General features: G+C 41.9%; 1 long non-coding RNA gene across 3 annotated transcripts in view; it reads left to right on the plus strand.

Annotated features, from left to right (window-relative positions):
* Positions 1–13,328, plus strand: part of LOC148222417 (uncharacterized) — a 39,122-nt gene that overhangs the window by 9,554 nt on the left and 16,240 nt on the right. The window contains exon 1 of one of the 3 annotated variants that reach the window (XR_015806359.1): positions 7,610–7,691. The exons of the other annotated variants lie outside the window; for them this stretch is intronic. This is a non-coding gene — a long non-coding RNA (uncharacterized LOC148222417). Of the gene's footprint in view, positions 1–7,609; positions 7,692–13,328 lie in introns of those variants that run through there. 3 annotated transcript variants of the gene reach the window in all.

The following is a 13,328-nucleotide window of genomic DNA, read 5'->3' on the forward strand; positions in this document are numbered from 1 at the left end:
CTGCCATCCCTGAGCACCAGGAGCTCCAAACCAAAGGGCACATCTGTCTGAGCACATGCACATCAGGAAACAAATTTGGCCAGCATTTCTGACCTCGCTGAGAGCTTAGCAACCAAAGGGTTTGAAAGAGAGGCCTGGTGATAATCAGCAGGAGGCTGGGGCTGATAAATGAAATTTTCCCTCCATTTTCTCTCAGACTCTGCAGGCACATTTGGACTGTGCTTTTTGATGTTTCTCTCAGAGCTGAAAACATCTTGACAACCTAAACTGTGAGGTAAAAACTGGGAACTACATAAATGCTTTTCTTACCAAGTGCTTTTTATTTCAGTTCCAGAGCATTTCTGAATCACATCATTTTCATGGCTGATATCAAGAGAGTCATTTCAGTGGTGCAGCTCAGGATCACTGAAATACCACAAATATCCAATATAAAATACAGGATACAGCCACAGAAATAATAACTCCTTCTCTTTCTGGTGACCCTATAAAGCCTGGTACTTGACTGCTTTGAGTGCCAAGATTGGGTTTTTTACCATTTTCATGCATTTCTACAGCCAGGAACAGCAGGCATGATTAAGACAGAAAAAGGTTTGGATCAAAGAGAAGCTGTCTGAAGGGTGTCTGCACAGGGCCAGGTGACAGAGGAATTGTGTCTGTGCCACCATGAGTTAGAGAAAATCACACCCATTTCAGGATCTGTAGAGGACAGAAGAAGGTGTTGATTTTCTAGGAAGAAAATCCGAAGAAGATTTGAACCAGATGTTGCCAGTTCAGTGCACACTGAAGCACCTGTCATTGGCTGGTGCAGTATTAAAAGGGAAAAGGTAAGATTGTGGTCACAATCGAGTCACCATTGTAAAATTCTCTCTTTGTCATCCCAGCCATATCACTTAGTATCTCTGTGCCTCGCTTTCCCAGTCATAAAGCAAATAAATATAATTAGTGTGGCTTTCTAAGGACTGTGTATGTAATACTGAGACATGACAACAGCCTCCCATTCTGGGAGAAGGACAGGTGGTATTAAAATGTTGATCTTCAACTAATTTTCCTGGAGAAGACAGCTTTTTAACAGGTGGGTAAGTTGCTAGAAGGACCGATTATTTAAAGTTATGTGGCTCAAGAATAAAACACAGAAGTGCTTTCAGTTTTCAAACACAAAGAGAAATAGTGTTAAAATTCCATTAGCTACTGTGACAAACTGCCAGATTAAAACATGAATTGCTAAGCAGGTGAGGTGAGTTTGAATACTGAATGCTGTTGACTTTTTCCCCACTCCTGATATAAATTATTTCTCAAATCATTTAAAATTAGTGAAGGAAGGTCTGAGAATGCATTATTTTTTTTTTAGTTTTTACTGGTGACATTGATTTCTTCCTCTTGTTTTCCTTAATACCATACTGTTCAAATTACCATACAAATCCACTTCTCCATTTATGATGCATTAAATGTAAAAAAAAAAAAAATTCCAATTATGTTTCTTCCCAAGCCTTGAGACCTTGTGTTAAAACCAATATACATAAAACTCATTGTTGTGTATTTAGCACCACACAGTTGTTAAAAAGCACCCTTGAGCTCTTCTTAATAACGTGGCTGGTTCCTCCTTGGGATCTGCAATTTAATCCATGAAATATTAGCCTTGTTGAAGCTAAGATATAAAGGAATTATTTGATCATGTCAGTGTGGAACTGTTGGAAGGAGACCCTGTGCTTGCAGGGCATGCAGAGGTGCCCATGAGTGAGGATGCTGCACTTTTCCCTTGGAGAGGGAAGGACAGAGCTTTTCCTCCTGGTGTGAGTCCCTGCATCTGCTCTGGGGATGGATTTATGAGGCTGGCACTGAACATCTTTGAAAATCCCATCACCAGGAGGGAAAGCAAGCCCTTCCCTCATCCCCCTCGTCAGACCTTCAGCCCATCTGACAGCCCGGGTGATTTGCAGCTTTGTGAATTCAAAAATTAATTCAGAGCCCTTGGTTTGTGGTTCCTCCCTCCAGAATCTTTGCCTGTTTGTTTGGAAGTTGCCATTCCCCAGCCCGGGACAGACCCTCCCAGCACACAGGGCTGCCAAAACCCTGCAGTACTGCAAACCCCAAAGGGCTGCTCAAGTCCCACTGCCAATAATTCCACTTTTCTCTGGCTGCTTCATCACCCCTTCATGCAGAGGAGATTTTGGACGGATTGAAGGCACTCTAGAGCTGGCTTGGCACAAGGATTAGGAATTTTAGGAAGGTCTAAGTGGTCCTTGTGAGCTTCCCTGCCCAAAGCTGGCATTACCTCCTGTAAAGTGATCATTCTGCTCTCTCCATCTGTATTCTCCACCTCCTCTTATCCTACAAAGTCATGAGGGCTTATCAGCTGAGACTGTTAAAAGTCCAGAGAGGAAAAATAATCAGCAAATGCTTCATTCACTATAATCTAAAAATTGTGATGGCACTGAGTCAGCAAAGGTGGGACTGGGCAAGGAATGGATCTGTGAGTCAGGTTTATAACCCAGCTTTTGTTGTAAACACTACAAAGCTGCATTAATTAACGATAAAATCAAGGAAATGCCTGGCAGGATAGATAGAGAGATAGAACTAGAGAGATTAGAGAAAATGGAAGGCACTCGTAAAATAGGGCTGAACCTGAGGAAATTACTGTGTGTTCACTATGGGGGATTAATCTAAAGCAAACCAGGCATGAAGTAGGAAGAGGGATGAATGCAATGAAAAGCAAGAGTCTGGAAAGCAGAAATGCTGCTTGGTTTTATAACATGTTAGGCTAGCATACAGCAAAACATAAAATGACTCCATTTGTTAAGTTTATCCACCAAACTAATCAAAAGATGCTTGTAGAGATTTTTGCAAAGATGCTATGGCTTATGGATAAAATGGGAGTATTGCTAAATTCTCACCTCCTGTGGCTTTGGATTTCATTGTTTGAAAGAGTTTTGCAGAATCTGAAATGAATGGGGTTGACAAAATCATTTAAAAACATGAAAGCTTTGTCTTATGAAGGAAAGGTAAAAGAACTTGGAAGATTATGAGTGACACCACCCATCCACAGAGTGGCTGCTAGCATGAAGTGAGAGAAAATCCTTCTCTGAATGATTCAGGGAAGACCCAAAATTTCATGCTGAATACCTGGACTAGACAACAGAAAATATCTTCAATAAAATGATATGTAGGCTCCTGAAAGAAGAGGAGTTTTTCCTCAAAGTTGCTCCTGTCCCCAAAAGTTCTGTCCTCATCCAGTGCTGGTTTGGATGAGTGAGCAGGAGAGGATGGGGTTTGATGAGAGGATGGTTTTTCCCCCTTGGCTCGAGTGAGGACAAGACCCACTGCTGCACACTGCAGAAACAACACCCCCTACTCTCCATTAACAGCACAGACAGCACTCAGAGCATTTCCACACTCACTTCTCTCATTTGGCCTTTAAAACCCCTTACCTGGAGCTTAAATGACAGATCCTCCTGTTTCTGCAGCGCTTTCTTCCTGGTGCCTTTCAATAATTCATATTCATCTACACCTCATTCCCAGGCTCCTTTTCATTGCTCCTTTGATAAACAACAAGACACGAAAGGTGCAGGAGATGCTGAGATATGACCATGGCTTCAAACGCTCCTGACATTGGAGGGAAATAACTTCATTACCACTTGGTCTCTTATTGCCTGCCTGGGAAATATCCAGGCAGTGCCTTAGATAGAAATGTGTGGCAGCAAGAGAGGGAGAAATTGTGTCTGCAATATTTCTTCGTGCATTCAAGCCAGAATTTTCGCAGTTCCTTTTAACCATTTTGCATGGAAAAACACAAAAAAAAAACGTGTCCAAGAAGCCCTTTGCTTAAAGCAAGCAGAAATTATCATGCTATTTGTTTTTTACCCTCTGTAATGTTTAGACACAGGCTGCACAAACTCCAAGTCCCAGGGAATTTTGCATTAGTGCATACATTTTGCTCGCAGTCTGTGCTCAGAACAAATTCTGTCTCCAAGATGTCACTGTTTAGAACTTTCCTTTTTAGCAGTGATGTGGAAGGACTTCAGTAAATGGCAGCACTTGGCCCAGCTCCATCTCACTGAACAGAGACTAATTTGAATTTTATTCATTCCAGACTATTTATTTCGATAGCAGAGAATGAGAAACTACTTAGAGGGTGATAGAGATCTCTCCTGTTGCTTGTCCTTCCCTTCTGGGTATTTAGCTGGCCAAAAGGGCCAGTCCTGCAACCCTAATGACCTCCAATAAATAACTGCACTCAGTGGCCCAGCCCAGGCTTTGTGTGTGGGTGTCGATTTTCCTTCTAGTAATATTTAATCTGCTGAAGGGATTAGAAATAGGAAAAGATTTTGATTAGAATGAAATCACCCAAATTGCCCTAAGCTCCTAAAGTAATGCAGGCAGCAGAAGTACCAGTGAGCTTTCCCTGGTGCCATTCTTGGTGGAGTCCTTCAAGACAACCCTGGTTTCTAACCATGGATGAGTCTCCACAACCCTCCACACTCTGATGGCTGCTGGGCTTTGTTGGAATGGTTTTGCACTATTTCTGCAGCAAAAGTGTGCTTTTCAGAGGAACTTTCCCCAGCCTGTTTCCCCCCCCAGGAGTCATCTCAGTGTACTGGACCATGGGGATGGAACCAGCAATAAAGTGAATATTTTTCTTTGTTAGGTGCCAGCACGGGGTGCTATTGCTTGTACTCTCCTCTTTTCCTGCAAAACCTTGTAAAGTCAATGCAGATGCTTCCTTCTCTCACCTGTAAACACCTCAGCAGGTGAAAAGAAGGAGAGTGCTTGAGGTGATGTGATTTATACACAAGGTTAGCAGAGGGTATCAGTGGGTCCTCAGCCCACTCTGAACAATGACTCAGGAAAATGAGCTGTGCTGCTTCACTCAGCACCTCCCTGCTTGGACTCAGAGGCAGAACTGCTCCTGCTCCTGCTCCTGTGGTGCTGCTCTCCTCCAGCTTTGGGGAAGCAGAAAAAGCAGAAAGCAGCTAAATCATCTATTTCTGCCTTGTCAACAGAACTGATCAAAAAGTTCATGCAGAGTTCAGTGACAAGCAAGAGCTGAGGGACCCAAGGGCAAGGAGGGCGTAGCTTGGACTGTAAATTCTTCATTACTGGTGATAGAAGAAGGAAAGAGCTAAAGCTGATTAGAAAAATAAGAAGTGCTATAATGTTTTCCTGGGTTTAGGATGAGATCTTAATTTTTAGAAAAGGCTTTGTGAAGCTTTGAGTCCCAACACGTTTTTTGCTGGGCTTTGGAAGGACTGGTGCACTCCAGATTCACATTGTGGCTGTGCTCCTAATTAACATCCTGTTACAGAAGTGTTAATGTTTTCATGTGAGCTGATATTAGCTCATAACTTATATTACAGATCAGAGGAAGAAGTGTTTCAGGACATGGGGATACAACCACCTCTGCAGCACATCTACCTTGCTGGGGACTTTCTGAGATGCTTTTGATTATGATTGCCAGCAAAACCAGCAAATATTTCCCATTTTCAAGGCAAAACTTGGTGTCTGCTTTCACTGAGAGGCTCTGGAGTGAATCCCTATAATTGTCACTAATTGGTAACTTGCCTGACATGTATGATGGGAGTGCAAATCCTGTTTGCCTCCATCCCAGGGGTATTCTGTTCATTCCAGTCCCCTGGATGGTGTCCTGTAAGTGTGAGCAGGAAATGCTGGTATGAGCAAAGCAAGAAGGAAAGGAAAGGAAAGGAAAGGAAAGGAAAGGAAAGGAAAGGAAAGGAAAGGAAAGGAAAGGAAAGGAAAGGAAAGGAAAGGAAAGGAAAGGAAAGGAAAGGAAAGGAAAGGAAAGGAAAGGAAAGGAAAGGAAAGGAAAGGAAAGGAAAGGAAAGGAAAGGAAAGGAAAGGAAAGGAAAGGAAAGGAAAGGAAAGGAAAGGAAAGGAAAGGAAAGGAAAGGAAAGGAAAGGAAAGGAAAGGAAAGGAAAGGGGAAAAGGAAAAGGGCCCTGTGCTTTCAGGGCACCAAGGAGGGATGTTCCAGGCTCCAGGGAAGCGATGCTGAGCTGCAGATCATGTGCAGAAAAGTCTGCAAGGGGAAGTGTCAGCATCAGTCATATCCTCAATTCCCAATTCTCTCCAGGCACTGAAACTTTGGCTGATATTAACACATCTTAGGCTAATGAGTCCTTTGAATTGTAATTCCTTCCAGAAGCTATTTGCAATGGACTTAGCTGGCTAATGGTTCTATGTTTGAACTTCATCCTTTCCTAATAAATTCCAGTGCTAATTCCTTGCTTTCCTGAAGCTTTGTTTTTGCCAGATTCACACCGTGTGTCTCTCCTGGGATGCCTTCAGAGTTAGAGCAGGCTGCTGATTTGTAGTCAGAAGCCACACACCTTTATAAATGATTCAAAATACCTTGTTTTAAAAAGATTTTAATTTCATTACGTTCACAGCTCTAATAAAAAGCTGGGTGCAACACTTACTGTTTGTTCAATAAGTGTTCTGATTTTCTGTGCCAGTCAATAGAACCTGGAGTGAATTTGTTATGAGGGTTGAGCTCTTCTAGGTGGAGATGCAATCTGGACATAAAGCACTCCCATATCTTTTTATTTCCATTAAATTCAAGTTTTTTAGTATCAATTTCTACCAGCTGATCCCAGGCGTGCAGAATGCTGATTTTCTACTGGTCCTTTTGTGATGTTGGCACAAGCAAAGTGACAAAGTGTTTGTGAGCAGCTCACCCAGCCCCACCCATGTCCCAAACTCGAGACTGTCCTTTGTCACACCCTGCTTAGGACGTGTCACAACATCAGCAAATATTCTTTTCTCTGGATATATTCAGCTATGGTTTAGTTTTTTAGGCTGACTTAAAGACGAAAATAGACCTTATCCACATCTTTGGTTTTACTAAGGGTTATCTTCTTTGGATTCTTCAAAAACACAGCTTCATGACTGACCCTCTAAAGATGCTGAAATCATGAGGAAGCCCTAAAAAGTTCCAGTTGGTTTATGATTAGCATTTTTAAATTATTTTTTGATCATTTTTGTGCAGAAGCCATAGCCACCTCTGTTATCTGCCTCACTGTTCAATGCATAATTGTCAGCAAAGTGATTTTATCACTATTCCTTGTAGCATCTGTTTCAGATAAAGACAAGAGAAAAAAAAATCTCAATTAATTTGTGGATAGATTTGCTTTGAAAAGACATGAGACTATTCCCATAGTTCCATTTTCTTACAGCAGTTCCGTGCTGTGCTGTTCATTTTTTCCTGTATTTCTGATACCCTGGCATTTCGAATTTAGTATTTCAAGGGACAGAAGTTTTTTAGTAGCTGTATCAGTGAGGAATAAGTCCAGTTGAGTGTGTGAAGTTGCAGAGTTTGGAATGTCTGGTCCATGCTGGAGGTGAAATGAAGACACATATTAAAGGATGCCCAGGCTTCTGTGAGTTTTTGTTTGGGTATTTCTGGTTTTCAGATGTCACATCTACCTGGGAATATTTTCAGCTGGTGTTGTTTAATACTCATTAATAACTGATCTTTAATTTTTCTCTATTCATTTGTCTTTTTACCTAGACAAAAATATGATTTCTGGCAGTTTCTGACTCTGACACACTGCACAGAAGAGTAAGCTGTGACTTTTTGAAATAATTTTCGTTTGTAGCTTCATTTCTGCATCTGATTTTATCCCCTGAAGAACAAAGCTATTATTTTCCATGGGACTACACCAACAAAAAGAGATTGAAGTGAGTAGAAAATCAGGCCAGGGATTTGGAAACGTTTCTATTGCACTGCCACGTTTTAATTTAATGTTCTTTTTTTTTAAACCATTTGCTTGTGCAAAATATCAGTATTGCAAAACAAATGGAATCATCACATTTATGAATGGAAGAGGGCACTGCTGTCAATCTTAATATTCCTCATTGCTTCATCCTTTTTCAGTCTTGTCCCACTGTTGCTAATTTTCTTCTTTTTAAGGAAAAGTTGTTTCTAATTTATCTGTTATTAAAGTTGATTCTGGGCAATTTTAACCCATGACAGATACCCCACTGTTTCAGAGGAGGAAAGTTGGCTGCCAAAATGACCTAATCCAGTGAGTTATGCCACAGGAACCGAGTGGGAATATTTCCAAAGGGACAGGGAAGCAATCAGCACTGAGCCACAGCACTCCTCCCCACTTGGGTCACCCATGGCTGGCACCTCCTCTGGCAGGAGAGACCCCTCCTCTCTTTGGAAAACCACAAAAAAAGGGGTCAGAAATGTGAGGTCACCTCAAATCCCTGTTAAAATCCCTCCTATTTAGTGCATTTCCCACTTTTCTTTGGAGTCAGCAGAATTATCGTGGCAAGGATAGTTTTACTCATTGGCAAATCTTGGTTTTGCTCAGTTTTTGGAACTTTTCTCCTTGGACATTTAATGAAGGAAAACACCTCTCATCCCAGAGACGGTTTAGCCTCCCTCTAACATGCAGCCCTGCTGCTGTAAAATATATTATTAATGCTTTAATCAAGCAGCAGTGCTTTGATTAATGTCTTCTCCTGGGTCACGAGCAGCGAGAGAGCATCATTAAAACCAGAGGCAGAGGCATGGAAAGGGACATGGCAGGAGAGGAGCTGCAGAGTCTGTCATCAAGCAGCTCATCTGCTCGGTGGTGTCGTGTTTGGAGTCACCTGGCAGGTGTTGTTTGCCTCCAGATGGTCCTTCCCTTCCTCCCCTGGCATCCCTCCTGCCTGCTCTGTGCCCCTGGCAAAGCTGAAACCCGAGCCCGGGGCTGCCTGCCCTTCCTTTCCTTTCCTTCTTCTCCTTCTCCTTCTCCTTCTCCTTCTCCTTCTCCTTCTCCTTCTCCTTCTCCTTCTCCTTCTCCTTCTCCTTCTCCTTCTCCTTCTCCTTCTCCTTCTCCTTCTCCTTCTCCTTCTCCTTCTCCTTCTCCTCTGCAGGACAACAGCACTGGGCCATGAGAGCCAAAAAGCAGAGCTCAAGAAAACACTGAAATAAGCATCTTGTTAGGAATTGAAGTTGTTTTCCTGCACTGGCAAAGGTCATTTTTATATACTGAGTGAGGAATTTGACAAATATCTGCATTTATGTCTTTTCATGCAGTGTATATACAGAGGGTGATATATAAAGAATATTTCCTCGCTGCCATTTCTGTGTGGATCATTTTCATGCATGTTTGATAAGAAGTTTTCTTTGCCTCTACTATTTAACACTGTACAGCTTTGTTTTCTTCATTCTTATTGCTTGTATTGGACATCTCTGTGTGTGTAAATAAATACATTTGTGCACACCTACTCTAGGATATAGATATGCCACAAATGGTGAATGAGGAATGATTTTGAGAAGTATGAGGGGGACAAAATCACTGCTCTGCTTCCTTTAAGAAATATTTGGGCTCTCACTAGGCAGGAAAGGGGAGTTTTCCCTTTAACATTGATTTGCAAACTGCAGAAATAATTTTCTGCATCACATTTCAGTGAAATTAGAATTTCCTTTAGAGGGATGCCACGTGCTCCACATTATTTCCTGTTTCAATACAGTTATTTTGAGAGAATTCCTGCTCTTTCAAGGGGCAGCTTTTTCACTGCTGGATTATTCACAGGGTTGTTCTGGATGTGGGCTCGGAGCTCACAAGCAGCAAATTTCAGGCTCAATCCTAATTTTTGTCCTTCCTTCCATGCAGAGCTCCACATTCCGTGCAAACTGGTGAGTGAACTGGACTGGTTTAGAGGTGTTAACCAAAGCCCAGTGATTATGGCCAATATTAGTGACTCCTGCAGTAATTAATTATCATATGGAAGAGGCAGATTAAGCTCTCACATGGGCAGGCAGATGCAGAGCTCTGTGCTGTGGGTGACACTGCCAGATTGGGCTCTCATGGAGCATTTTTGCCCGAGGAAACGTGAGCAAGGAGAGTTGTGTAACACAGCTCCTCACCCCTTTGGCTTTCCACAGATCACCTTCCTACAAAATCCTAAAAAAAGGGAATTCTTTCAGGAATTTCACAGCTTGGGGTAACTTGCTCCTGGTGAGTTCGGATTCCAAGAATTGTATTTTTCAGCCATGCTGGAGAATAATTTACTCTTGATTGATTCCTCCCTCTGAGCTCTGAATTTTTGCTGCTGATCACAGCACAATGAGTAACCACACAAATTTTGGGGATTGCAGTAAAGTGGCCTGGTGCTGTGGTTGCAGCTGTATTAAGGGAAATAAAACCTTGAAGAGCTAAAGGGTTAAAGTCCCTCACATACCCAGGATTGGGGAAAAGAGAATGGGAGGAAGAAAAAGGAACAAAACTTTGTATTTAAAGGCCTAACACTGGAGCAAAGTCCCTCCAATGTGCCCCATATATTAATTCAGCATCACTCATGTGGCTGGAAATGAAAGAAATGCTCCATTTGTTCTGAATGCTTTGGCTTTGCATTTAAAAGTAAAATTGCCAAGGCTCTACAGGCGTGTTATTTGTTGGGTTTTTTGCAGAGCTGGATGAACGTTATCACTTTAGTTTAATAGCAGATCTGGAAGATGTTTGCTCACGTGTTTTCTGTATTCAGTATATCAATATCAACATTTTTTCATGGATTTTTCACAGATTTGTGGATAATTCTGGTTCTGTATGGAAAACATAAATGCCAACTGGTAAAAATCAAGTGTGAGAGGAGATCTGGATGTCTCATATGGGCAGGCATAATAAATAAAACATAAATAAATATCTATAGAGAAGAGGTGATTTTCAACTCAATCTAGTGATTCTTAAAACACATTTCATAAAGTGTTTCCTGTTAAAAGGCCAGCATGAAAAGATTTGAGAAGTTGGGGGTTTTTTTGAGAAACTTGCACTTCCCTCCTTAAGCAAGTGCTCCCTTACCTGAGACTGTGAGTTACTTGTGATTTCTTATTGTCATTCCTTTGCAGTAAATTCATCAGTTTCAGTGGTAATGCTTTGACTAAAGCTGTAATTTCCTAAACACTCACCTGTGCTTGCTGAACACACATTTTCACTTTTTTTTGTTTCATTGTGTTTGTATTTTCAGTTTGTTAGAATTTTTTTTTTTTTTTTTTTAATGAATGTAGAATCCAGGCCAGCAGGGTGGAAGAATTTAAATATTTAGTATCATGAATATTTTATTATCTTCAGGATTATATTTGTGCCTGAAAGGAGAGAAAAGGAACATGTACTTCTGTCCATCTCTCACACTGCCTGCAGCCTGGGCCCAGCAGCCACAGATTTGCTGAGCAAAACAGTCACATTTTTGAGATTATACTGTTGGGTAGTGTTTGTTTAAGGGGCAGGAGGTTTTAAGACAATGTGACAAAGTTTGTGTCACATTTGTGAAGGTGTATTTGTATTTTTTTTTAAAGTGTAAAAACCAAGTTCCCCAGTAAAACCAATGGGAAATTTTATTGACTTCAGGCCCACTGAGAAACAGGAGGTGACTTTGTGGTGCTGCTTGGATGGATTTTCTTGGCCAGGGCTCAGCCTCACTCTGTACTTTTGGTTTTGCTCAAAATATTTGGAAAAACCATCCACTCCCAGCTGGCAGCAGCCACTTCACCAGGATGAAGGAAGGTTTTTGGCTTTGCTGCTCCTGCTCCATCCTTGTCAGGGACCTCTCTGGAGAGCCCTGAGCTCGTTGCACCCTGCATGATCCAGCACTGAACCAAACAAAACTTTTTTTTTGTTTTTTTTTGTTTTGTTTTGTTTTGGGTTTTTTTTAGGAATTTTTAAACATTCTCAGTGCTTTTTTTATTATGTAGCTTTTGCAGCTGTCTCTCCTTAAGATTCAGGGCAAATTGTTCACAGGCTTTAAATTTATAACACATCCAGCAACTTCTTTATTTAATAATAACGTTTTTAAAAGGTCACCTGTACATTATCATTGAAAAGCAAGAATAAAGTTAATTGCTGTGTAGTCCACTAAAAAACCTCTGCTCATCTGAAGGTTTTGCCCAACCCAAGCAGGACTGCAGTAAATGAGACACAGGTTGTTATTCTAAGTACAGATATCAGTCAAGATGCCACCCTCTGGAATTTCCCAAGGCTCCAGAGAAGAAGAAAACTGTCCTGGTGCACTTATTCTGATTTATAGAATAAATCCTGATAGAAGGCAGAGGTTTCTAATGCTGCTGGCAGTCTCAGGAGCAGCAGAATTGCACAATCATAGGATTGGTGAGGCTGGGAAAGACCTTGGTTCACCAAGCCCAGCACCAGCACTGTGCTCACCACTGGACCCTGTCCTCAGGTGCCACATCCACACGTGTTTCGAATATTTTCATTTGATAACCCTTTCTAGGAAGAATCTTTTTTCAAATATTTCAAATATTTTCAAATCTAAACCTCCTCTGGCTCTACCTGAGGCCGTTTCCTCCAGCTCTTGTGAGAACAGTGAGCAAGGCAGAAGTAAATTAATCAAAATAATCTCTTTGACAAGCTCAGCAAGCTGGTACCACTGTCGTGTCCCTTTTACAAAAAGTGCCATAATGAAACCCAGTTTCTGCTCTGAATGGAGAGCTCTGAGCAGCATTGCAATACATTTATATGGTAGCTATTACACCCAGCCTTTAAAACATATTTTATTTCTCAGTGCTAGCTTTTGTTTGAAAGCAGGGGAAGGGCTATTTGGAACCATTACTGCTCACTTATAAAACTTCTGTAAAGGAAAAGGGAAAAGCAGATTACCTCAGCAAAGGAAGAAGGGAACAAGAAATGCACTGTTTACACTAATCCTGCTCAGGTGTTTGCAGGGCAGGGAGGTGTCTCAGGTTCCCTGTGGCTCCTGCTGCCCCAGCTGTGTGTGGGGCTGATCTCCAGCTGGGCTCCCTGCACACCTGACACCAGAACACAGCGCTCAGAAGGAAACTGATCCTTCCTTTCCCCTGTCTGACACGTCCACCTGACAGCTCCCTGCCATCATTAAATGGCAGAACATTTGTTCCTGTGCCAAGGGGTGATAAAGGTGCCCAGGCACCCCTGTGCACTTCAGTTTATCCCCAGGCAATGCTTGCTGTGGGGTTTGAACGAGCTGTGTGGCTCCAGCTACTCTGAGAAGAATAATTGCATCTGGTCCCTGGTCATGCCACTCTCTTACCTCTCAACTCTTCTCAGAGAGCACTGAGCAACAATTTCCTCTCAGACATGTGCTGCTCTTACAGCAAACTGCAGTAGAGCAAACTCTAGGGGTATAGCCCAGGTTTAGGAGTCTTTTATCCATCCATGCTGCTCTGTCCTTAAAAACTCTCCATTCTGAAAGAGCAGCTGAGAAACTTCAGCTTGTCCTGTTACCTTCTCCAGTCCTCACTGTGTATATAAACAAAAATAAATACCAGAATCTTTTATAAGCCAAGAGCTCTACAGCACCTATTCTGATCTAAGGGGTTACAAACCT

This window comes from Sturnus vulgaris, chromosome 12 (genome assembly GCF_052056855.1).
Source record: "Sturnus vulgaris isolate bStuVul1 chromosome 12, bStuVul1.hap1, whole genome shotgun sequence".
Lineage (NCBI taxonomy): Eukaryota > Metazoa > Chordata > Aves > Passeriformes > Sturnidae > Sturnus > Sturnus vulgaris.